The 25208-nt window shown below is 41.7% G+C and overlaps 1 long non-coding RNA gene across 3 annotated transcripts in view; it reads right to left on the reverse strand.

Moving 5' to 3' along the window:
* LOC147364261 (uncharacterized) overlaps positions 1-20406 on the reverse strand; it is a 62454-nt gene extending 42048 nt beyond the window's left edge. The window contains exon 1 of one of the 3 annotated variants that reach the window (XR_015134299.1): positions 19212-20406. This is a non-coding gene — a long non-coding RNA (uncharacterized LOC147364261). The remainder of the gene's footprint in view (positions 1-19211) is intronic. The other 2 variants (XR_015134298.1, XR_015134297.1) reach the window with 2 other exon arrangements.
* Positions 20407-25208: the final 4802 nt, after the last annotated feature.

The raw sequence follows: 25208 nt of genomic DNA on the forward strand, positions 1-25208 counted from the left end.
GCCAAGAGAAGAAGTCAAGACCTTAATTTTTTGGCATAACTACTTAAGTGAGGGATCTGGCCAGAAAAGATCAACCACAGTTTGGAGATTTCTCCCCCTTGGGTAGGGAGTAGCTTTGGCATAGAGTTATAAATACTTCAGGTAAAGTCCTTATACACCTGTGAAGATTGGGAGTGGTGGCTGTCTTGTCTAATATACAGATACCAACACAAAGAGTCAAGGAAAGTTAAAAAAAAAAAAAGAAATGGGGAAATATTTCCCAAACAAAATTACAAGATCAGTAATCAGAAACTAATGAAATGGGCATATATGACTTATCTGACAGAGAATTTAAGATAGCTGTTACAAAGATGTGTTCTACAAGATCAGGAGAACAAACTGACAAAGTGAAAACTTCAACAGAAATAAAAATATAAAAAGTCCCAAACAGAAATAATGGAGCTAAATAAAATAATAGAAGTGAAAAAATTCACTGGAGTTCAACAACAGATTCAACAATAAGCAGAATTAAGTATTAAAAAACTTGAAGGCCAGTCATTGGAACTTATCTAGTCAAAGAAGCAAAAGGAAAAAAATAAGGAAAAATAATGTAGAAAGCTTAAGGAGAATATGGGACACCACCAAACAGATGAATAGAAACACTATGGGAGTTCTGGAGGCAGAAGAGAGAAAGAAAAAGAGGCAGAAATCTTATTCAAAGAAATAACAGCTGAAGATGTCTTAAACCTGGGAAGGAAATGTACATCCAGATCCATGAACCCCACAGAATTTAAATATGATGAATCCAAAGTAATCTACACCTAGACGCTTAATAATCAAATTGTCAAAAATCAAAGACAAAAAAGTTTCTTTCTTGCTTTTTTGAGGCAGTTATCTAATAAAAACATTACCACTGACGTACATCTTAGAAATATGTGGAAGAAATTTGTGAATTTTGTTTGGAATGATGGGCAAGAGAGATTCAAGAGCAGAACTGTATATAAAGAAAAGTATATTCCAATTTATCCCATTGTTTTGAATTTAGAAAAAATCATCCTTAATAGGTATATAATCATTTTTTGTGTGTAATGAGAATGCCTAAGTGTGTGTGTGTTAGTTGCTCAGTTGTGTTCAACTCTTTGTGACCCCATGGACTGCAACCTGCCAGGCTCCTCCATCCATGGAATTCTCCAGGCAAGAACACTGTAGTGAACTGCCATTCCCTTCTCCAGGGGATCTTCATGACCCAGGGATCAAACCCAGGTCTCCTGCATTGCAGGCAGACTCTTTACTGTCTGAGCCACAAGACCTACTCTCAAAGAGAGAATTTAGGAAGCAGCAAGAGAAAAGCAATTTATCACATACAAGGGAACCTCCATAAGATCATCAGCAGTTTTCTCAGCAGAAACATTACAGAAAGGACTGAGATGATATATTCAAAGTGCTGAAAGAAAAAAAAAAGCTGTCAACCAAGAATATTATATATACCTGGCAAAATTGTCCTTCAAAAGTGAACGAGAGATAAAATCTTTCTTAGACCAAAAAATTCTGAGGGAGTTCATCCCCCCTAGATCTGCTTTAGCTCAATAGCAAGTTAAAAACATCCTATTTTTTAAAATGGGCCAAAGACTTGAATAAATATTTCCCTGAAGAAGACATGCAAATTACCAAAATTGCATATGAAAAGATGCTCAAAATTACTAAATGTAAATTAAAAATCCATACATGTTAGGATGGTTATAAAAAATATAACGTTAGCAAAGATATGGAGAAATTGGAACCTTTTTTACACTCTTGGTATGAAAGCAAAATATTGCAGCCTCTGTGTAAAATATAAAGTTTCCTTAAGAAACTGAAAATATAAACATATGATTCAGTAATCCCACCTCTGGAGATTTATCCAAAAGAATTGAAATCAGGATCTCAAAGAGATTTTTTACTCCCAAGTTCACTGCAGCATTATTCACAGCAGCTAAGATGTGGAAATAACCTAAATGTCAATGATGGACGGATATATAAAGAAAATGTGATACGTATAAATAGAATATTTTTCAGCCTTAACAATTCTGCCATATGTGACAATATGAACAAACCTTAATGGCATCATGCTAAGTGAAATAAGCCAGTTACAGAAGGACAGATACTTCATGATTCCACTCATATGAGATATCTAAAGTAGTCAAACACACGGAAACAGAGAGCAGAATGGTGATTGCCCAAGACTGGAGGGGAAATAGTGAGTTGTTATTCAATGGGTATATAAAAATTTAGTTATAGAACATGATTTAATTCTAGACATTTACTGAACAACATTGAGCCTTTGGTTAACAATACTGCACCTTACACTTAAATTTCTGTTGAGAGTAGATCTCATATTAAATATTTTTACCACCACGATTCCCTAACTAAACTACATATATCATTAGAGGCATTTATTTGAGAACCAGAAACTATACCTCTCTCTCTCTTTAGTCACTAAGTCATGTCTGACTCTTGCAACCCCATGGACTGTAGCTTGCCAGGCTCCTCTGTCCATGGGATTCCCCAGGTAAGAATACTGAAGTGAGTTGCCATTTCCTCTTCCAGGGGATAATCCTGACTCAGGTATCGAATCTGGTCTCCTGCACTGCAGGCAGATTTTTACCAAAGCTACATAAAGCAATAGAGTTACAAATCAAGCAAACTTTTCAGAATGAAAAATGGAATAATTAAAACAGAATAAAGGAAAGAGAGCAAGGTTGAAGAAGATAATACCAATAAATAAATATCAGTTGTATTTCTAAATGCTAACAATGAAAAATCTCAGAAGAAATTAAGAAAACAATTTCCTTTACAATTTCAGGAACAAGAATAAAATAATTGGGACCAAATTTAATCAAGAAAGTTCAAGATTTGCACACTGAAAGCTACAAAACATTAATGAAAAAAACAAGACCTAAATAAGTAGAGAGATTTATGTTTATATATTGAAGACAATGTTGTAAGATTGAAAATAGTCCTAAAATTGATCTACAGATTCAATCTATACATTTTTTTGTGAAAATTTCAACTACTTTTTTTTTTTTTGCAGAAATTAACCAGCTAATAGTAAAATTTATGTGGAAATCTAAGGAACTTTATGATAAAAACTCTCCAGAAAGCAGGAATAGAAGGAACATACCTCAACATAATAAAAGCTATATATGACAAACCCACAGCAAACATTATCCTCAATGGTGAAAAATTGAAAGCATTTCCCCTAAAGTTAGGAACAAGACAAGGGTGCCCACTTTCACCACTACTATTCAACATAGTTTTGGAAGTTTTGGCCGCAGCAATCAGAGCAGAAAAAGAAATAAAAGGAATCCAAGTTGGAAAAGAAGTAAAACTCTCACTGTTTGCAGATGGCATGATCCTCTATATAGAAAACCCTAAAGACTCCACCAGAAAATTACTAGAGCTAATCAATGAATATAGTAAAGTTGCAGGATATAAAATCAACACACAGAAATGCCTTGCATTGCTATACACTAATAATGAGAAAATAGAGAAATTAAGGAAACAATTCCATTCACCATTGCAATGAAAAGAATAAAATACTTAGAAATTTATCCACCTAAAGAAACTAAAGACCTATATACAGAAAACCATAAAACACTGGTGAAAGAAATCAAAGAGGACACTAATAGATGGACAAATATACCATGTTCATGAATTAGAAGAATCAATATAGTGAAAATGAGTACACTACCCAAAGCAATCTATAGATTCAATGCAATCCCTATCAAGCTACCAATGGTATTTTTCACAGAGCTAGAACAAATAATTTTACAATTTGTATGGAAATACAAAAAAACCTCGAATAGCCAAAGCAATCTTGAGAAAGAAGAATGGAACTGGAGGAATCAACCTGCCTGACTTCAGACTCTACTACAAAGCCACAGTCATCAAGACAGTATGGTACTGACACAAAGACAGAAATGTAGATCAATGGAACAAAATAGAAAGCCCAGAGATAAATCCACCCACCTATGGACACTTTATCTTTGACAAAGGAGGCAAGAATATACAATGGAGAAAAGATAATCTCTTTAACAAGTGGTGCTGGGAAAACTGGTCAACCACTTGTAAAAGAATGAAACTAGAACACTTTCTAACACCATACACAAAAATAAACTCAAAATGGATTAAAGATCTAAATGTAAGGCCAGAAACTATAAAACTCCTAGAGGAGAACATAGGCAAAACATTCTCTGACATAAATCACAGCAGGATCCTCTATGACCCACCTCCCAGAATATTGGAAATAAAAGCAAAATAAACAAATGGGACCTAATTAAACTTAAAAGCTTCTGCACAACAAAGGAAACTATAAGCAAGGTGAAAAGACAGCCTTCAGAATGGGAGAAAATAATAGCAAATGAAGCAACTGACAAACAACTAATCTCAAAAATATACAAGCAACTCCTCCAACTCAACTCCAGAAAAATAAATGACCCAATCAAAAAATGGGCCAAAGAACTAAATAGACATTTCTCCAAAGAAGACATACAGATGGCTAACAAACACATGAAAAGATGCTCAACATCACTCATTATCAGAGAAATGCAAATCAAAACCACAATGAGGTACCATTTCATGCCAGTCAGAATGGCTGCGATCCAAAAGTCTACAAGCAATAAATGCTGGAAAGGGTGTGGAGAAAAGGGAACCATCTTACACTGTTAGTGGGAATGCAAACTAGTACAGCCACTATGGAGAACAGTGTGGAGATTCCTTAAAAAACTGTAAACAACTGCTTTATGACCCAGCAATCCCACTGCTGGGCATACACACTGAGGAAACCAGAATTGAAAGAGACATGTGTACCCCAATGTTCATCACAGCACTGTTTATAATAGCCAGGACATGGAAGCAACCTAGATGTCCATCAGCAGATGAATGGATAAGAAAGCTGTGGTACATATACACAATGGAGTATTACTCAGCCATTAAAAAGAATACATTTGAATCAGTTCTAATGAGGTGGATGAAACTGGAACCTATTATACAGAGTGAAGTAAGCCAGAAAGAAAAACACCAGTACAGTATACTAACAGTATACAGTATATATATGGAATTTAGAAAGATGGTAACAATAACCCTGTATGCGAGACAGCAAAAGAGACACAGATGTATAGAACAGTCTTTTGGACTCTGTGGGAGAGGGAGAGGGTGGGATGATTTGGGAGAATGGCATTGAAACATGTATAATATCATATATGAAACTAATCGCCAGTCCAAGTTCGGTGCATGATACTAGTTGCTTGGGGCTGGTGCACTGGGACGACCCAGAGGGATGGTAGAGGGAGGGGGGTTTGGGATGGGGAACTCGTGTATACCTGTGGCGGATTCATGTTGATGTATGGCAAAACCAGTACAATATTGTAAAGTAATTAACCTCCAATTAAAATAAATAAATTTATATTAAAAAAAAAAAGTGTTTGAGGACTCACTATACCTGGATAAAAAATTACAAATTTACAGCAATGGTACCCACACAGGATAGACACATAGATCAACAGAAGTGAGAATGGAGAAATAAATTGACCACAGATGAATGGGTTTACTTTTTAAAGTTTTGATACATATTTTCTAGAGTAGTTTTAAGTTTACAGAAAAATTGCACAGAGAATAGAGAACAGAGAGTTTCCAGATACCACTTATCTCACTGCACAGTTTTCCCTATTATTAACATCTTGTGTTAGTGTGGTACAACTGTTAAGATCAATGAACCTGTATTTATACCTTTTACTAATTAACATCTGTGGTTCACATTAGGGTTCATTCTTTGAATTGTACCCTCTTCAGTGGTCAATTTTAAGTGATTTGATACTTTCTATATATTCCAAACATTTTACATTATTATTTTTGCAGTCTAATACCAAAGACAATTTCTAAGTTAGTATAAAATGATTTAGGACATCTAAAGTATAAATTCTAAAGAGCTGACTTTGAAAGACTCTGACTACCATAATGAATAAGTTTGCAAACAAAAATGTGAGCAATTTCCAGTGAATATCTCCTTCACATCCAGGCAGATTCCTTAATTAATATACAAAATCAAATACTTTTAGTTGGTTTTACAACTTCTTCACATTTTTCAATAAGCAGCCAAAAATTAATGTTCTACATGTCTTTCTTTTGACATGAGACCTAGCAAATTACAATGCTTAGAAATATTAATTCATTTGAAATTGATCATTAACTATAAACATTTCAGAATATTTTACACAATTTATCATAGCTTCTAGCTTGGTTTCCAGATTACGGAGAAATATATAATATATATATTTATATATATATATAAATATATAATATATAAAAAATATATTTTTATACATTATTAATTAATTATTATTTATATTAATTATTATTAATTAATTATTAATATTAGGAATTGATGTATTAATTCTATTAATATATTGATTAATTAATTGATTAATTAATTATTCTATTAATTATTTATTAATTATTAATTAAACTATTAATATAAGGAATTGGCTTACAAGACTCTGGAGCCTGATAAGTCCCATGATCTGCTGTCAGCAAGCTAAAGACCCATAAGAGCCAGTGGCATAGTTTCAGTCTGAGTCAGAAGGTCTAAGAACCTGGAGAGTCAATATTCCAGTTCAAAAACAGTCAAAGAGAGAGAACAAACTCCTCCCCTCCCCGCATTTTATTCTATTCAGGCCTGCAACAGATTGGATCAGGTCCATTCACATCAGGGAAAGCAGGTTGCTTCACACAGTCTACTCATTCAAACATTAATCTTATTTAGAAACTCCTTCACAGGCACACTTAGAATAATGTTCAGCTAGGTAAACGTTGATATATAGGTGCCGGGACCCGGCGGTGAGGAGCTCCACTCGTGGCAAAGGTCATGAGGAAGGAGGCTTGGCATATGCAAAGGCGGGATCGAGCCTCAGGAGTCCCCCTGGAAATTCTCGAGCATCTACCCTCAAAACCAAAGTCTGCCTACTTTCTGCTTTGTGCTCTCACCTACACCTCTGACTTTACGGGGGGCTGTCCCCCACTACCTCTCTCTGAAAAAAAAGAGTTAACTTACAGCTCCAGTTAATAAAGTTCCTGGGTGTGATAGTGTTTCAACCTACAAACTCCTTTGGAAGTCCTCTAGCCTGCCTGAATAGGTTTTTCCCGCCACATGTGATTGCTCAGAGCCTCCCAACTGTGAGAGGCATGAGATGTTCTAAACTGTGTAAATACAGATTCCTTTGAGCAGTTAAAAGATTGATTAGAAATTGTATTGGTGAAGGGTTTTTCACTTGTTGGGCCAATGTTTGCTGCTAAGTCTCCATATCCCTTACCTGCTGTGTCCCTGGCAGTGTATTGATTAATATGATTGGTATAAGTAGTAGCTTTAATGTTTGTAACCTGGGACCCTTGAGTTAATTCTTTTTCTTGGTATAGCCCACCACACCTTTGCCCTATAGGAATGCAACTTTAATGCTTTTGAAGGGTGGCACCCGACTAATCACCTTTAGAGAAAAAAAAGTTTTTTGAAGAAAGGGTCTTAAAATGTTAACAGGCCTCCGGGCCAGAAGATGATGCAAATCACCTAAACTTTTGCATATGATAAGTTTGCAGGAAGAAAGCCTGGCTTACTGCATGACTCCACCCCTTCCCCCATTATCCTCTATGCGTAACTTAAGGTATAAGAACTACTTTGGAAAATAAAGTGCGGGCCTTGTTCACCAAAGCTTGGTCTCCCCATGTTGTTCTTTCTCTCACCTTTTGGCTGAATTATTCAGCCTCTTTTCTCCACTGAATTTCCTCACTGAGCTATCCTTATTTAACCACTCTTTATATCTTTAATTAACATTTAAATAATTAACATTTAAATAAGCTGTTTTTTCCTGATCTCCGATGCTGTCTCCCCTTCGAATTCCCTGGATCCACCGGGGCTGGACCCCGGCATATAGGTACCCCATATGTCAGCCGAGTTGACACATACAATATTACCCATCACTGTTTCCATCTGAAAATGACCTATTAAAAGCGGTTCATTTCTATAAACCCTTAACATTTCAATGAAGTTGCATAGAAGCCTCTATTAGTCATTTATAGGAATGTATTCATGTACTTTATGAGGTAAATATAGTTATTTTCCTCATTTTACTGACATGGAAATTAAGGGTAAGTAGCTTTCCAGTCGGAGAAGGCAATGGCACCCTACTCCAGTACTCTTGCCTGGAAAATCCCATGGGCAGAGGAGCCTGGTAGGCTGCAGTTCATGGGGTCGCAGAGTTGGACACGACTGAGCAGCAGCAGCAGCTTTCCCAGTTGGGCTTCCCTGGTGGCTCAGATGGTAAAGAATCAGCCTGCAATGCAGGATACCAGGGTTTGATCCCTGGGTGGGGGAGATCTCCTGGAGAAGGGAATGGCTACCCACTCCAGTATTCTGTCCTGGAGAATTCCATGGACAGAGGAGCCTAGTGGACTACAGTCCATGGGGTCAGAACAGAATCAGACATGATTAAGTGACACACACACACACCTTTCCCAGTTAGTAAATGATAGGATTGTGGTTCAAATTCTAGTCTATTTAACATAAGAGATATCACCCTTAATCAAACCCCCCTAACTGGAGTATGGAAGGCATATTTGAGGGCTGTGTATTAGAGGCCAGAAGAGAATTATAAGACTGTGGCAGTGTAGATGAAGATCTTAGAATTATTCTAGTGCTTTTATGAAGGAAAACCAAAAGACTAGGTGGCATTTATCTATTTATCTATCTATTTATCTATCTTTGGTGGGAGAGGTTGGAGTGGTATGAATAAAGAATGCAAGGAGTCAAGAATGACTGAGGTTTCCAGCTTTCGAGCTGGGGGTAACTTCTACTCCAACTACCCATGTGATCACATCTGAGCCTCAAGGCTCAGACTGAAGAAAAGATTGAATTTGCACAGGATAGGAGACATAAAGGGTTTTGAAATGAGTGTCTTTTATTGGTTCATAGAAACCACACACAGTGCAACTGAGAAGTGGACAGTCTTGGTTGTAACAAATTTTCTTTTCTCTCCCAAGGTGGTAGACAAATAACTGGGTCTTGCCAGGATGCTATCATCAACATACTGAGTTGAGTTTGTAACAGAGGGAACTATGGGAGGGATCAGCATTAAGAAGTACTTCCCCTGGGACTTCCCTGTTGGTCCAGTGGTTAGGAATCTGCCTGCCAATGTAGGAAGCACGGGTTTGAGTCCTGGTCTGGGAAGATTCCACATGCCACAGGGCAACTACCATAGCATGTGCTCTGGAGCCCTTGCTCTTATGAGAAGCCACTGCAATGAGAAGCCTGTGCGCTGCACTTAGGGAGTAGCCCCCACTAGCTGAAAATAGAGAAAGCCCAGGGGCAGCAACGAAGGCCCAGCGTAGCCAAAAATAAATAAAAATTTAACAAAAGAAGTGCTTCCCTGTTTTATTATCTCTGTACATATGGCTGGGAACAGGAGAAGAAACACGGTGCCTACTGACATTTGCCAGTCCTATAATTAATTCTGATTGAAAAATTCATTGACTTCCTTTTGAGATACTCATTAATTGTTACTATGTTAATACATCAAACAAACTTTTTTTTTTCTTTCTAAAAAAGCATATCCTCATTATTGGGAGCATGAAATCATTGAGACACATTAAAGTGAGCTAAGGCCCTTTAGCTAAGTACAAGAATCCCACACTGGCCAAGAGGCTCTGGATAAAGTTCATTACTTAACCAAGCAGCTTACGAAGGCAAAGCACCTCCTTCTACTTATTAAATGTTATCTGCAATGATGCCTTTAGCTTTTGAGGTATTTTTTCTTATCAGTGAAGGCCTGCCAATACCTTAGAGAAAATACTAGACAAGAAGGCTGAGTTTGGAAGGGAATCCTTAAATTAAAATTTAGATCTTTCTTGGCTAAATGTTCCAGTATATTTTAAATTCAGCTATAGAGCTATGCATCTAGGGCATTTTTAAAGGGCTTTAGAGACATGGGCCCCTTCTATTTTTGGAGGCTCTTAATTTATTAAAGAAATTAAAAATGCCAAAATAGTTATAATACTTGAAGAATAATGTGAATACAGTTAATAACTTAATACTTTTAATACAGAAATATAGTGCAACATAATTATGCTATTTAAAAGATAATTACATTTCCCAAAGTTATATATTCATAATTCATGATGGAGTTGGACTCTCATTTATGGGACACAGCATAAAAATGTAGGATGAAAGTCACTCTTTCTATGTGTTCAGTGAACCCCATTTGGAGACCAATATTTGAGGCCCTTCACAAATGTGGATCTCAAATAAATGGTACGAGATCCTCAGTTGGACAGAGCTGGGCCAACTTACTTGACCCAAGAAAATACTTCACAAATAGACCTCAGACTAAGTTGGCAAGTGATGATACTATTTGTGAGACATTCCTGTCCCCTCTCATCATTTATCCTTCTGAGAAACATTTTTAGTAGCATATTTTCAGTGTTTATCAAACCAGTTCAGTCAGTTCAGTCGCTCAGTCATGTCTGACTCTTTGTGACCCCATGGACCGCAGCATGCCGGGCTTCCCTGTCCATCACCAACTCCTGGAGCTTGCTCAAACTCACGCCCATTGAGTTGGTGATGCCATCCAACCATCTCATCCTCTGTCATCCCCTTCTCCTCCTGCCTTCAATCTTTCCCAGCATCAGGATCTTTTCCAATAAGTTAGTTCTATGCATCAGATGGCCAAAGTATTGGAGTTTCAGCTTCAGCATTAGTCCTTCCAATGAATATTGAGAACTGATTTCCTGGTTGGATATCCTTGCAGTCCAAGGGACTCTCAAGAGTCTTCTCAAACACCACAGTTCAAGAGCATCAATTCTTTGGCACTATGCTTTCTTTATATAGTACAATTCTCACATCCATACATGACTACTGGAAAAACCATAACTTTGACTAGATGGACATTTGTCAGCAAAGTAATGCCTCTGCTTTTTAATATGCTGTCTAGATTGGTCATAGCTTTTCTTCCAAGGAGCAAGCGTCTTATAATTTCATGGCTGCACTCACCATCTGCAGTGATTGTGGAGCCCCCCAAAATAAAGTCTGTCACTGTTTCCATTGTTTCCCCATCTACTTGCCATGAAGTGATGGGACCAGATGCCATGATCTTAGCTTTCTGAACGTTGAGTTAAGCCAACTTTTTCACTTTCCTCTTTCACTTTCAAGAGACTTTTTAGTTCCTCTTCATTTTCTGCCACAAGGGTGGTGTCATCTGCTTATTTGAGGTTATTGATATTTCCCTGAGCAATCTTATTTCCAGCTTGTGCTTCATCCAGCCCAGCGTTTCTCATGCTGTACTCTGCATATAAGTTACATAAGTAGGGTGACAATATACAGCTTTGACGTACTCTTTTCCCAATTTGGAACCAGTCTCTTGTTCCATGTCTAGTTCTAACTGTTGCTTCTTGACCTGCATACAGATTTCTTGGGAAGCAGGTCAGGTGGTCTGGTAATCTCATCTCTTTCAGAATTTTCCACAGTTTGTTGTGATCCACACAGTCAAAGGCTTTGGCATAGTCAATAAAGCAGAAATAGATGTGCTTCTGGAACTCTCTTGTTTTTTCGATGATCCAACGGATGTTGGCAATTTGAGCTCTGGTTCCTCTGCCTTTTCTAAATCCAGCTTGAACATCTGGAAGTTTGCGGTTCACATACCGTTGAAGCCTAGCCTGGAGAATTTTGAGCATTATTTTGCTAGTGTGTGAGATGAGTGCAATTGTGCAGTAGAAAAAAACATTCTTTGGCATTGCCTTTCTTTGGAATTGGAATGAAAACTGACCTTTTCCAGTCCAGTGGCCACAGATGAGTTTTCCAAATTTTCTGGCATATTGAGTGCGGCACTTTCACAGCATCATCTTTTAGGATTTGAAATAGCTCAACTGGAATTCCATCACCTCCAGCAGCTTTGTTTGTAGTGAGGCCCACTTGACTTCACATTCCAGGGTGTCTGGCTCTAGGTGAGTGATCACACCATCATGGTTATTCAGGTCATTGAGATCTTTTTTGTATAGGAAGTCAAGAGATACATGCAGTAACCTTTTATATATTCTTGCCACCTCTTCTTAATATCTTCTGCCTCTCTTAGGTCCATACCATTTCTGTCCTTTATTGTGCCCACCTTTGCATGAAATGTTCCCTTGGTATCTTTAATTTTCTTAAAGAGATTGAAAAAACTAGAAGTCTTTTCCATTCTATTGCTTTCCTCTATTTCTTTGTATTGATCACTGAGGAAGTCTTTCTTATCCCTCCTTGCTGTTCTTTGGAACTCTGCATTCAAATGGGTATATCTTTCCTTTTCTCCTTTGCCTTTCACTTCTCTTCTTTTCTCAGCTATTTGTAACACCTCCTCAGACAACCATTTTGCCTTTTGCATTTCCTTTTCTTGGGGATGGTCTTGATCCCTGCCTCCTGTACAATGTCACGAGCCTCCATCCATAGTTTTTCAGGGACTCTGTCTATCAGATATAATCCCTTGAATCTATTTGTCACTTCTACTGTATTCCCTGGTGGCTCAGATGGTAAAGTGTCTGCCTGCAGTGCAGGAGACCCGGGTTTGATCCCTGGTTTGATGCCCTGAAGAAGGAAATGGCAACCCACTCCAGTACTCTTGTCTGGAAAATCCCAGTCGGAGAGGCTTCTCCGACCCTGGTAGGCTACAGTCCATGGGGTCACAAAGAGTCAGACACGACTGAGTGACTTCACTTTCACTGTATAATCATAAGGGATTTGATTTAGGTCATACCTGAATGGTCTAGTGGTTTTCCCTACTTTCTTCAATTTAAGTCTGAATTTGGCAGTAAAGAGTTCATCATCTGAGCCATGGTCAGCTCCTGGTCTTGCTTTTGCTGACTGTATAGAGCTTCTCCATCTTTGACTGCAAAGAATATAATCAATCTGCTTTCGGTATTGACCATCTGGTGATGTCCATGTGTAGAGTCTTCTCTTGTGTTGTTGGAAGGGGGTGTTTTCTATGACTAGTGTGTTCTCTTGGCAAAACTCTGTTAATCTTTGACCTGCTTCATTTTGTACTCCAAGGCCAAATTTACCTGTTACTCCAGGTAGCTCTTGACTTCCTATTTTTGCATTCCAGTCCCCTATCATGAAAATGACATCTTTTTTGGGTGTTAGTTCTAGAAGATCTTGTAGGTCTTCACAGAACAGTTCAACTTCAGCCTCTTCAGCTTTACTGTTTGGGGCATAGACTTGGATTACTGTGATATTGAATGGTTTGCCTTGGAAACAAGCAGAGATAATTCTGTAATTTTTTAGATTGCACCCAAGTACTGCATTTTGGACTCTTATTGACTATGAGGGCTACTCCATTTCTTCTAAGGGATTCTTGCCCACAGTAGTAGATATAATGGTCATCAGAGTTAAATTCACCCATTCCAGTCCATTTTTGGAGAAGGCAATGGCACCCCACTCCAGTACTCTTGCCTGGAAAATCCCATGGATGGAGGAGCCTGGTAGGCTGTAGTCCATGGGGTCACTAAGAGTCGGACACGACTGAGTGACTTCCCTTTCACTTTTCACTTTCATGCACTGGAGAAGGAAATGGCAACCCACTCCAGTGTTCTTGCCTGGAGAATCCCGGAAATGGGGGAGCCTGGTGGGCTTCTGTCTATGGGGTCACACAGAGTCAGACACAACTGAAGCGACTTAGCAGCAGCAGTCCATTTTAGTTCACTGATTCCTAAAATGTTCATTCTTGCTATTTGACCATTTCCAATTTACCTTGATTCATGGCCCTAACATTCCAGGTTCCTATGCAATATTGCTTTTTACAGCATTGGACTTTACTTCCATCACCAGTCACATCCACAACTGGGCATTGCTTTCGCTTTGGTTCCATGTCTTCATTCTTTCTGGAGTTATTTCTCCACTCTTCTCCAGTAGCATATGGGTACCTACTGACCTGGGGAGTTCATCTTTCAGTTCATACCTTTTTGCCTTTCATACTGTCATGGCGTTCTCAAGGCAAGAATGCTGAAATGGTTTGCCATTCCTTTCTCCAGTGGAACAGATTTTGTCAGAACTCTCCACCATGACCCATCCTTCTTGGGTGGCCCTACATGGCATGGCTCATAGTTTCATTGAGTTAGACAAGGCTGTGGTCCATGTGATCAGTTTGGTTAGTTTTCCGTGACTGTGGTTTTCGTTCTTTCTGCCCTTTGAGGGATAAGGATAAGAGGCTTATGGAAGCTTCCTGGTGGGAAAGACTAACTTTGGGGATACTGGGTCTTTTTCTGATGGGTGGGCCCATGCTGGGTAAATCTTTAAACCAATTTTCTGTTGATGGGTGGGGCTGTGTTCTCTCCCTGTTGTTTGACCTGAAACCAAACTATGGTGGAGGTAATGAAGAAAATGGCGACCTCCTTCAAAAGGTCCCATGCACACACTGCCGTATGCAGTACCCCCGACCCTGCAGCAGAGCATCACCAACTCATGCTTCCACCAGGGACTCTTGTACACTCACAGGGAAGTCTGGGTCAGTTTCTTGTGGGGTCACTGTTGCTTTCTCCTGTGTCCTGGTGTGTACAGGGTTGTTTGTGTCCTCCAAGAGTCTGTTTCCCCAGTCCCATGTAAGTTTTGGAGACTCGATGGTGGTGTTAATGGTGACCTCCTCCAAGAGGGCTTATGCAACAACCAGGTCTGCTGCATCCAGAGCCCCTGCCCCTGTGCAGGCCACTGCTGACCCATACCTCTGCAGGAAACACTCAGACACTCAAAGGCAGGTCTAGCTCAGTCTCTGTGGGGTCTCTTGGTGCACACAAGGTTTTGTTTGAGCCCTTTGAGCATCTCTGGCAGGTATGGGGTTTGATTCTAAATGTGATTGTGCCCCTCCTACCATCTTGCTGGGGCTTCTCCTTTGCCCTTGGACGTGGGGTATCTTTTTTTGATGGAATCCAACATTCTCTTTTGATTGTTGTTCAGCAGTGAGTTGTAAATTTGGAGTTCTCACAGGAAACGGGTGCATGTCCTTCTACTCTGCCATCTTGTAGGTTTATCAAACCAGTCAATCCTAAAGGAAATCAGTCCTGAATATTCGTTGGAAGGGCTGATGCTGAAGCTGAAACTCTAATACTTTGGCCACGTGATGCAAAGAACTGACTCATTGGAAAAGACCCTGATACTAGGAAAGATTGAAGGCAGGAGGAGAAGGGGATGACAGAGGATGAGAAGATTGGATGGCATTACCTAGTCGATGCACATGAGTTTGAGCAAGCTCCGGGAGTTGGTGATGGACAGGAACCCTGGCATGCTGCAGTCCATGGAGTGGCAGAGTCGGACACAACTGAGTGACTGAACTGAACTTTCGGTGTTTGTAACTGAGGAAGTTGTATAATTCAGCTCTTTGTGGGAATGACCCAGAGAACTTTATTTTTCACAGGAATTTCTTTTGATTCATAACAGAATCCCAGCTACAGAACCTCTGCAACATGGTCACCTGGGTTATGGAGTCACATAGTTGTGGGGTCAAGTTCATCTCTGCCACGACTCGTTAAGTGACCTTGAGAAATTATCAACCTCCCTGAACCTGTATCTCAACTGTAAAATGGGGATAGTAGTAGTCCTATTTCACAGGGTGGTCTGAAGATGAAATAATGACTTGTTGCAAGTAAAGGACATTCCCTAGCATCTAACCAGTACTCAAGAAATGTTAGCCACAGTTACCGTTATTCATTTTCCAAGTAACAGAGCTCCATATAGAAGACACCAAAAAACATTCAAAACAAACTTTTTTTCATTAGTTTTTGATATTTTAAATATTTCAGATGTTTTAGTTATTTAAAAAATTTTAATATTTGTATCCATTATCATTTTGTGACTGTAAATACATCTCCAAATTACTTATTTAAACTTATTCTAAAGAGGACCAGACATACTAAGTGATGAAATCTGTAATTTTGGTACTACTCATGTAGTACCAAACTTGGTCTCCAGATGTCAGTATGAACTCAACTGATTGAGGCAGTTACTCTCAAAGAGGATGGTTACAAATAATATTGCAAATATACAATAACCATTCTTCAATTTTAGAAGTAGAATGGACATACCAGCTTCTTTGAATTCAGAATACACTGCATCATAAAACTAGTAATTAAAAATACGCATCAAGTGCATGAATCTGAAAGTACTATTATAAGAAAGTTGGACACGGCTCAGACAGTAAAGAATCCACCTGCAATGCAGACCTGGGTTCGATCCCTGGGTCTGGAAGACTCCCTGGAGGAGGAATCCAGTATTCTTGCCTGGAGAATCCCATGGACAGAGGAGCCTGACAGGCTATAGTCCCTGGGGTCGCAAAGAGTCAGACACGACTGAAGCGACTTGGCACAGATGCATGTACTAAGGGATGGGCTCTTTGCCCATGGGAAGTAGCAGCTACTACAACCCTAAAGGAAGCTGAAAAATAAATGTTAGGCCAGCCAGTCACTAAATGGACTTCACACCAGGGTCAGGCTTTAGTAAGTTCTAAGGAAACAGAATGGCTATCTCCTCGAAGGTTGATTCAAGTTCAGGCTATGCTTTTAGAAAACCCAGTGGTTACTATAAAGCCTGTCACACACTAAATCCTTCCACTCTGCTACCCACAGAAATGGAGCCCCTGGCATGTTACTGTACAGAAATCATATATGCAATCTAATCCAGTAGTCCTGATCTGGAAAGTGAGCTTCTCCCAAATGCCAGAGAGAAATGGTTCACAGATTGGAGCAGTTTTATCAGGGAAGGGGAGAGGCTGGCAGGATACACAGTAACCTCACAGATCTATGTCATAGAAACAAGAAGTCTCCCCCCAGGGACTTTTGCCCAAAGGGCAAAGCTGATGGCCTTCACCCAAGCCTTAAAAATCAGGACAGGGAAGATCTTAAATGTTTACACAAGACTTCCAGCAGGCGTATGCCATTCTACACACACATGGGGCTATTTGAAAGAAAAGAGATAAGTTTACTATAGAGAATAAACAGATGAAACCTGGTTTAAGCATACTGATGCTCTTAGAAGCAGTACAGCTCCAAAAACCTGTTTTTGTAATGGCAGTGATTCATTACAGGGGTCACCAAAAGGGGGATGGGGAAGTAAGAAAGGGAAACAACACGCTTCCCAGGTGGCGCTCCTGCTGCTGCTGCTGCTGCTAAGTCGATTCAGTCGTGTCCGACTCTGTGCAACCCCATAGACGGCAGCCCACCAGGCTCCCCCATCCCTGGGATTCTCCAGGCAAGAACCCTGGAGTGGGTTGCCATTTCCGTCTCCAATGCATGAAAGTGAAAAGTGGAAGTGAAATCGAGAAGTCGTGTACAACTCTTCGCGACCCCATGGACTGCAGCCTACCAGGCTCCTCCGTCCATGGGATTTTCCAAGCAAGAGTACTGGAATGGGGTGCCATTGCCTTCTCCGCCCAGGTGGCACTAGTAGTAAAGAACCCGCTTGCAAATGCAGAAAGGGAAACAAGGTGTACAAAACTGCCAGTGGCCCTAGAACTAGGAACTTGGCCACTACTACTCACACCTCGAAAAGCCAGATCCATCCAATTATTCCCCAGTCCACATAAAGGAAGGATTAGACAAAGCCCAAAAAGGGGGCTTCTGCAGAGACCGAGAAGGCCAGATGTGACTAGTTAATGAACGTGGGCAATACTGATCTCCCCAAACTGCAGTTTGTCAAGCTATCAGGGAGGCTCATCAAGGAGCTCACCATAGGAGGGAAGCCCTGGGTAACTGGTTAGTTGAGGTCATGGTAACCCCTGGCATGAAAAGTACAGTCAGATAGTTGAGACTTGCCCCATCTACACAATGAACAACCCCAACACCAGACTCACCGTAGGCCCTCAGAGAATTGTCATTCAGACCAGAGGGACATACACTGGGGAAGACTGGTGGATTGATTTCACATGCCAAAGATACCAGGCAATTTCAGTTATCTCTTGGTACTAGTAGACAAATTTGAGTGGACAGAAGCATTCCCTGCTAGAACTGGAGTGGCAGCTGAAGTGGCTAAGGTTTTACTAAGACATATTTCCCAGTCTGGGGTTCCCAGGATCCCTACAAGCAGAAGTGGTCCAGCATTGGTGTCTCAAGTCAAAAGGGGATAATGAGTGCCCTGAGCATAAAATGGACTTGGTGCTCAGCCTGGAGACCCCAGTCACAGATCCAGTCAGACCTTGAAATGGGCCATCACCAAGCAATGTCAGGACACTCAATAAAATTGAATTCAGTTGCTTCCCATTGCCCTGTTCTGCATGTGGTTAGCCCCAAGGGATAAGTGAAGTGCACTTGAACTCCTTATGGTAGACCCATTCCCTAAGCCTGAGAAAAAGAACACTTTAATCCCCTTGGAACAGAACAACTCAAATATGCCCTTCAGTTAGGAGCAACCATGAAAGCCCTCATGGAATATGGTAACCAGGTATGGCCCACACCCTCTGACCTGGCCATGCACCCATTCCAGCCACGAGCCTGGGTGAACCTGAAAACCTGGAAAACCAGCAGCCCACGAGATCAGCTCACTCCTAAGAGGATGAACCCTACTTGGTGACCCCAACCACCTGTTCTACCCTGGAGTTGCAGGGGTCACTCCGTGGGTACAACATACTTGAGTGAAGAGACCCCCGAGCCCCAACCCCCAGAAAGACAACCTGGGGCAACCCCTCCCACCCCACCCCCACCGACTACTGGTGTGAATTTCTCTCTGACCTGAAACTTCTCTTCTGAAAATAACAAAAAATGTGACCAGGGCCACTGAGGCCAGGGCAGTGATCCTCGACAGCAGGGCACACTGGTGCCTTCAGGCAAAAGATGCCTTCATTTTTAGGAGGAATTTGACAACGTGACCATTATTTTCTTGCTAATACATGAGCCAAGCATCTAAACTTGTCTGGTGTCCTTCGTCTTCAAAAAGTTAACCAATGATGGTCACTCAGGGATAAAACAGCTTGTGCTGAGGCCTGGTGACCATCACACACATCTAAAGGCAGCTGGGGAGAAGCTCTGCTCCTCCGGTTGGGGTTCTGACGTTGCCCAAATGCAGCAGGAAGTCAGACCTGCGCCCCGCAGCACCCTCAAGAATGAGGAGCAGGACAAGAGGCAGAGGAGGGACTTCTCACCGGCAAAGCCCATTAACAATTTCTCAGAAAGTAGAGAATCTGGAAAATAAAATGAAATCTAACCTTTTTTTCCTTTTTCCTTGGTGTTACCTCTAGTTTCACTTGCTCATGGGGTGCTGTGTATGCACAGGCCTCGTACCTGGCCCTTCAGACCAGAGCTCTTGCTGTGAACTGGCTCTGCTCCCGGGCAAGAATTAAAGCTCTGTGCACCACACTGTGAGCTGGAGCCTGGACAGCACAGCCGTGCTCAACTGTGGGAACTCCGCCCCCTTCTCCTGCTGATGAGAGCCCTCGGAAGCCGCCCCTCCCACCACCGGGGCGAGCACATGCTCTAGGGAATAAAACTTTCTTTTGCTTCTGAACCGAACTCCCCAAGGAGAAATGCTAGGCTGGCTGGGCATTACTCGTCAGTCACAGATCCATGAATAGATAGGTCTGGGGACACCTACCACCACTGCTCTCCATTCTGAGAAGCTAAATATACAGACAGTGACCAAATCACTTAGGGCAATAGAACTCTGACCCACAACCTCTGCAGCAACCAGCCCAGAGTGGTCAGGCTTTGACCAATGACTGCTAACTACCCTAATGTTCCACCCTACTTTCAACTCAGGATCAATCAGAGTAAACCAAACACGTTCTCCCCAAAGCAATCACAGGAGATGCCTTGCTTCTAATTAGGCTGCCTCCACCTCTCATGCCTACAGTCTTCAATCAGAGCACACCTGAAGTCTTCACCTCTTTTTCAGTCTAAAGCTTCTCCATTTCACTTGCCTGCCTTTGAGACTCTGCCAAACACAAGTAATGTTGGATGAGTCCCTTGCTCTAATAAACTCTAGATAAACCACTCTTGCTCGTTCTGTCGTTGTGTTATTTGCTCAGTCTTTGTGATCCCATGGACTGTAGCCCACCAGGCTCCTCTGTCCATGGAATTCTTCAGGCAAGAATACTGGAGTGGATTGTTGTTCCCTTCACCAGGGCATCTTCCCAACACAGGGATCGAACCTGGGTCTCCCACATTGCAGACAGATTCTTTACCGTCTGAGCCACTAGGGGAGCATCCCTGTTTGTTCTGAGTGGTCTTTATTTATTTCCACAATTCTTATTGGTTAGGCAAGAGATTGATTTTTTGAGTAGAAACAAACAAGCGTGTTTAGGTGCCAGGCATTCTGGTAGCCATTAAGGAGCTGTCTGGAAAACATAGCAGCCCAGCCCCTGGGGGATGCTGTGGAAAGTTGCAGCCCCTCCCAAAGATGCAGGGGAGGGACAGGAGAGGGACGCTCTGGTGGAAGAGGAGATCCTTTATTCCCTCTCATCTTAGTATCCATGCCACCTGGGCATCCGTTCCCTGGCTCCCTACCAGACAGATTTGCTTGTTGTACCATAATGGCATTCTTGTTATGACCAAGTAGGCAGGAGAACAATAGGCCTTTACAAACGTTTCTGAAACCAGAAGACAGAAGTTTGTTGTCCTGTCCCCCTCTATACCTTATCTGTAAAAACCTTCCAAAACAAAAAGGAGAGGGCTGCAGGGCTCCTCTCTGTCCTTTCAGCCCCTGATCCTGGGAATCTGCTTGAGCAATGAGGCCTCCCGTGGGCATCTGGTCAGATCTGACGCATGTGCCTCAGTCCACTTGGCTGCTATAACAAAATACCAAGGATGTGGGGAGGCGGGTTTATAAACAAAACACCAGAGATTTATTTCTCACAATTCTGGAGGCTGGAAGGCTGAGCCAGGGTGGCAGCATGGTCAGGTGAGGGCCTTCTTCCTGATTCGTAGCCGGCACCTTCTTGCTGTGTCCTCATAAGGCCGAAGTGTTCCTGACCCTTTTGAACTGATCCCCAACAAGGCTTCTCCTGGCTGGCGTTACTCAAGCCAATAGAATAAGACCAGATTTGGTTTCAGAAGTAAAGGAAAGCTTCTTGGATCAAAGAATGGAGAGGTGCCAGATTGTGGAAAGGGAAGCCCACTTTCAGAGCACAGGCTCAGCGGCTCAGCTCTAGTACACAGGCCCACCTGGACTGGCCGTGGGCAGGGCTGCTTGATAGGGATCTGGCAGTGGGGAGGGGGAGGGGTGGAGTTCTCCTGGGGTCTGCACAGCGGTGCTGCTCAGGCTTGAAGTGCCCAGAGCAGCACATCTGTCTGCACACAGCCCGTGGAGTTAAGGTGCTGGTGGAGCCGTTTTGCGCTAGGAACTCTGGTCTGAAGTGCTAGGTGCAAGGCCTCTGCACGCAGCACCCTGTAGGGACATGAAACTAGACTAAGCACAAAGGAAGAGGTTAGAGCTTATCCCCTACATTCCATTTTATTTTCCCCAGGGTTCCCAGTGGGTTCCCAGAATCCCAGAAGGGGCTGAGGTTCTCTTTTATAAGAGCACTAATCCCTAAGTAATCACCTCCTCAAGGCCTCCCTTACTAATACCCTCACCTTTGGAAGATAGGAACTTCAACATATGAATTTGGGGGAGGGCACAAATATTCAGACCACAGTATCATGATTACAAAGGTCATGGTTTTTAAGCAAGGCCAACGACCATGGCTGTGATTCTTCACCAAGCCCTAAATAGGACATTAGGCACAATGTGGGCCAAGAAACCCAAATAAAATCCTACTGAACTCTGGAGCATTTGGGATACCCACTGGTAGCTCAGCTGGTAAAGAATCCACCTGCAGTAGGAGACCCTGGTTCAATTCTTGGGTTGGGAAGTTCCCCTGCAGAAGGGATAGGATACCCACTCCAGTTATCTTGGGCTTCCTTGGGGCTCAGATGGTAAAGACTCTGCCTGCAATGTGAGAGACCTGGGTTTGATCCCTGGGTTGGAAAGATCCACTGGAGGAGGGCATGGCAACCCACTCCAGTATTCTTGCCTGGATAATCCCATGGACAGAGGTGCTTTGTGGGCTGCATTCTACAGGGTCACAAAGAGTTGGACAAGACTGAGCAACTAACGGAGAAGGCAATGGCAACCCACTCCAGTACTCTTGCCTGGAAAATCCCATGGACGGAGGAGCCTGGTAGGCTGTAGTCCATGGGGTCGTGAAGAGTCAGACACGACTAAGCGACTTCACTTTCATTTTTCACTTTCATGCATTGGAGAAGGAAATGGCAACCCACTCCAGTATTCTTGTCTGGAGAATCCCAGGGACAGAGGAGCCTAGTGGGCTGCCGTCTATGGGGTCGCGCAGAGTCGGACACGACTGAAGTGACTTAGCAGCAGAGCAACTAAACACAACACTGCCTCTTTCATCATCAGCCATTCCTTTGGGGTGGCAGAGGTGGATGGACTCCAATCTAAGTTCTCTTCTGGGCAAAAGGAACCCAGATTCCAGTAGAGGGGCTTCTGAGACCTATGTGAGAACCAGCCTTGCAGGAAGCACAGGAGGCTTGAGGAGTTTCCTCAAGCAATTCTGAAATGCAGTTTTCAGTCGTTCTGTTTTGGACTCAGAGGACTTATAGGCTCTGGGCCATAGGACTAAGATGAATAGCTCTAATCTCTAAATATGGTTGAATTTCCTTCTTCCCAGGACCTCTGTCCAATGTCTTTTGGGTGGCTTTCTCTTCCTCTGCGGATGATTTCCAAATGTCTTCTTTCCTTAAACTTGCTCTGGCTCTTCTAAGAATTTTTATAGGTCTAACACTCATCTTTACATTAGATTTTTTATGTCTTTGACCGACAAAATCAGGGATGGATGCCCTGGAAAATATGATCCATAGCCAGAAACTAATTTTCCCAAGAGCTTCTGTGTTCCCTGCAGAGGAAGCTGTTTGTGAACAGCTACACTCTCACTATGCTTATTTTATTTTACTTTTGATTCAGAGTCTTAAAGAAGTCGTCTTTGCTCCCACGCATCAAGTTCAACAGTGTGTCGGGCAGGTCTGCATCTTTTTGATTAGCCTCTATAACAACGTACTGTACAATGAGGAACCTAATATTAACTGCATCACCCCAACCACTGCCTTCCATTCAGCTTCACGGATGTCACCCTTCATTATATAAATAGAGAATCTAGTTCTTTTGTAGCAGTGTCAGGGTCAACGCTAAGGGAGCAAAATTCCCTTTCCCTAAAAGACCACTTTTGTTATCTGTATGAGATTCCTCCCTCCCCAAATTCTCAGGGGGTATCTGAGCAATTAGAGCATTCCATGGAAATTTGTATAAGGCCAACTTCTCTCCTAGGGTGCCAACTGGTAGGGTAGCAGTTTTAAATAATTTATACCTTACCTGGAGGGACCATGTCAGCTACCTAGTGGTAGGTTCATACATTCCATTACAGAGTAAGGAGCAACTTACTTGCACAGACATAAACACCCTGAACTTGACCTGATTTGCTGTCCTTTCTCTGTTATGCCACTGTCATCACTTAGTACTTTATACTCCATAAAAGTGTCACACATCGCCACCTCTGCCAAAGGAACCAACCTCCCAGTTAAAGAAATAAATCAATGGACTCACTTCTATGGGATGAGCTTATATCTCACATATCCTTGTCAAGAGCAGCTGATCTGCTGAATGTGTGACCGCGCATGGACCTGAAGATTCTAGCTGGAAACAGGTATTTTCCAAAGTTGTCCTGTCAATGCAATGTGTGTTCTGAACTCAAAACCTAATGCTCATTAAAAAACAATCCAATTAACAATGAGCATAAGACCTAGACCTTTTTCCAAAGAAGACATAATAGGCACATAAAAAGATGCTCAATGTCATTAAGCACCAGAGAAATGCAAACTAAAACCACAAGCTATCACCTCACGCCTGTCAGAATGGCTATCATAAAAAAAAAAAAAAAAACCCCACAAATAACAAATGTTGGAGAAGAGGAAACCCTCGTAAAATGACAGTGAGAATATAAATTGGAGCAGCCACTATTGAAAACAGTATGAAGGCTTATCATAAAACTGAAAATAGAATTATCCTATGACCAAGCAATTCTCCTGAGCATATATCTCCCAAAAGCCAAAAACACTGATTCAAAAAGATACACGCACCCCAGCAGCATTGTTTACAGTTGCCAAGTATGGAAGAACCTAAGTGTCCATAACAAGACTAATGGGTAAAGATGTGCTCTTTCTCTCTCTCTTTGCTGCTAAGTCACTTCAGTCGTGTCCGACTCTGTGCGACCCCGTAGATGGCAGCCCACCAGGCTCCCCCGTCCCTGGGATTCTCCAGGCAAGAACACTGGAGTGGGTTGCCATTTCCTTCTCTGATGCATGAAAGTGAAAAGTGAAAGTGAAGTCACTCAGTCGTGTCCGACTCTCAGCGACCCCATGGACTGCAGCCCAACAGGCTCCTCTGTCCATGGGATTTTCCAGGCAAGAGTATTGGAGTGGGGTGCCATTGCCTTCTCCATCTCTGTCTTTATATATATATATATATATATATATATATATATATATATATATATATAAATTTTACTACCCAGTCATAAAAATGAATGAAATTTTTCCATTTACAATATGTATGGACTTGGAGAGTATTATGCTAAATGAGATTAAGTCAGATAGACACATATAATGGAATCTAAAAATGACAACAAACTAGTGAATGTATTAATAACAAAAAAAGGAATTCACAGATACAGAGAACAAAGTAATGGTGACTAGTGGTTACCAGTATAGGGAACAGACTAGTGGTTACTAATGGGGAGAGGGAAGGTGGAAGGGGCCAGATATGGCTAAGGGATTAGGACTAGTGGTTACTAATGGGGAGAGGGAAGGTGGAAGGGGCCAGATATGGCTAAGGGATTAGGAAGTACAAACTATTATGTATAAAATAAGTAGGCTACAAGGACATATTATACAACACAAGGAATATGGCCAATATTTTATAACAGCTATAAATGGAATATAACCTTTACAATTGTGAATTATTATATTGTACACCTAAAACTTGGGCTTTCCCAGTGGCTCAGCAGTAAAGAATCCGCTTGCAGTGCAGGGAACATAGGAGATGTGAGTTCGATCCCTGGGTAAGGAAGATCCCTGGAGAAGGGAATGGCAACCTACTCCAGTATTCTTGCTTGAAGAATCCCAAGGACACAGGTCTACAGTCCATAGGGGTC

The sequence above is a fragment of the Bos grunniens genome, chromosome 10 (assembly GCF_055505025.1).
Source record: "Bos grunniens cultivar Pamir isolate PY7600 chromosome 10, Bosgru_T2T1.0, whole genome shotgun sequence".
Lineage (NCBI taxonomy): Eukaryota > Metazoa > Chordata > Mammalia > Artiodactyla > Bovidae > Bos > Bos grunniens.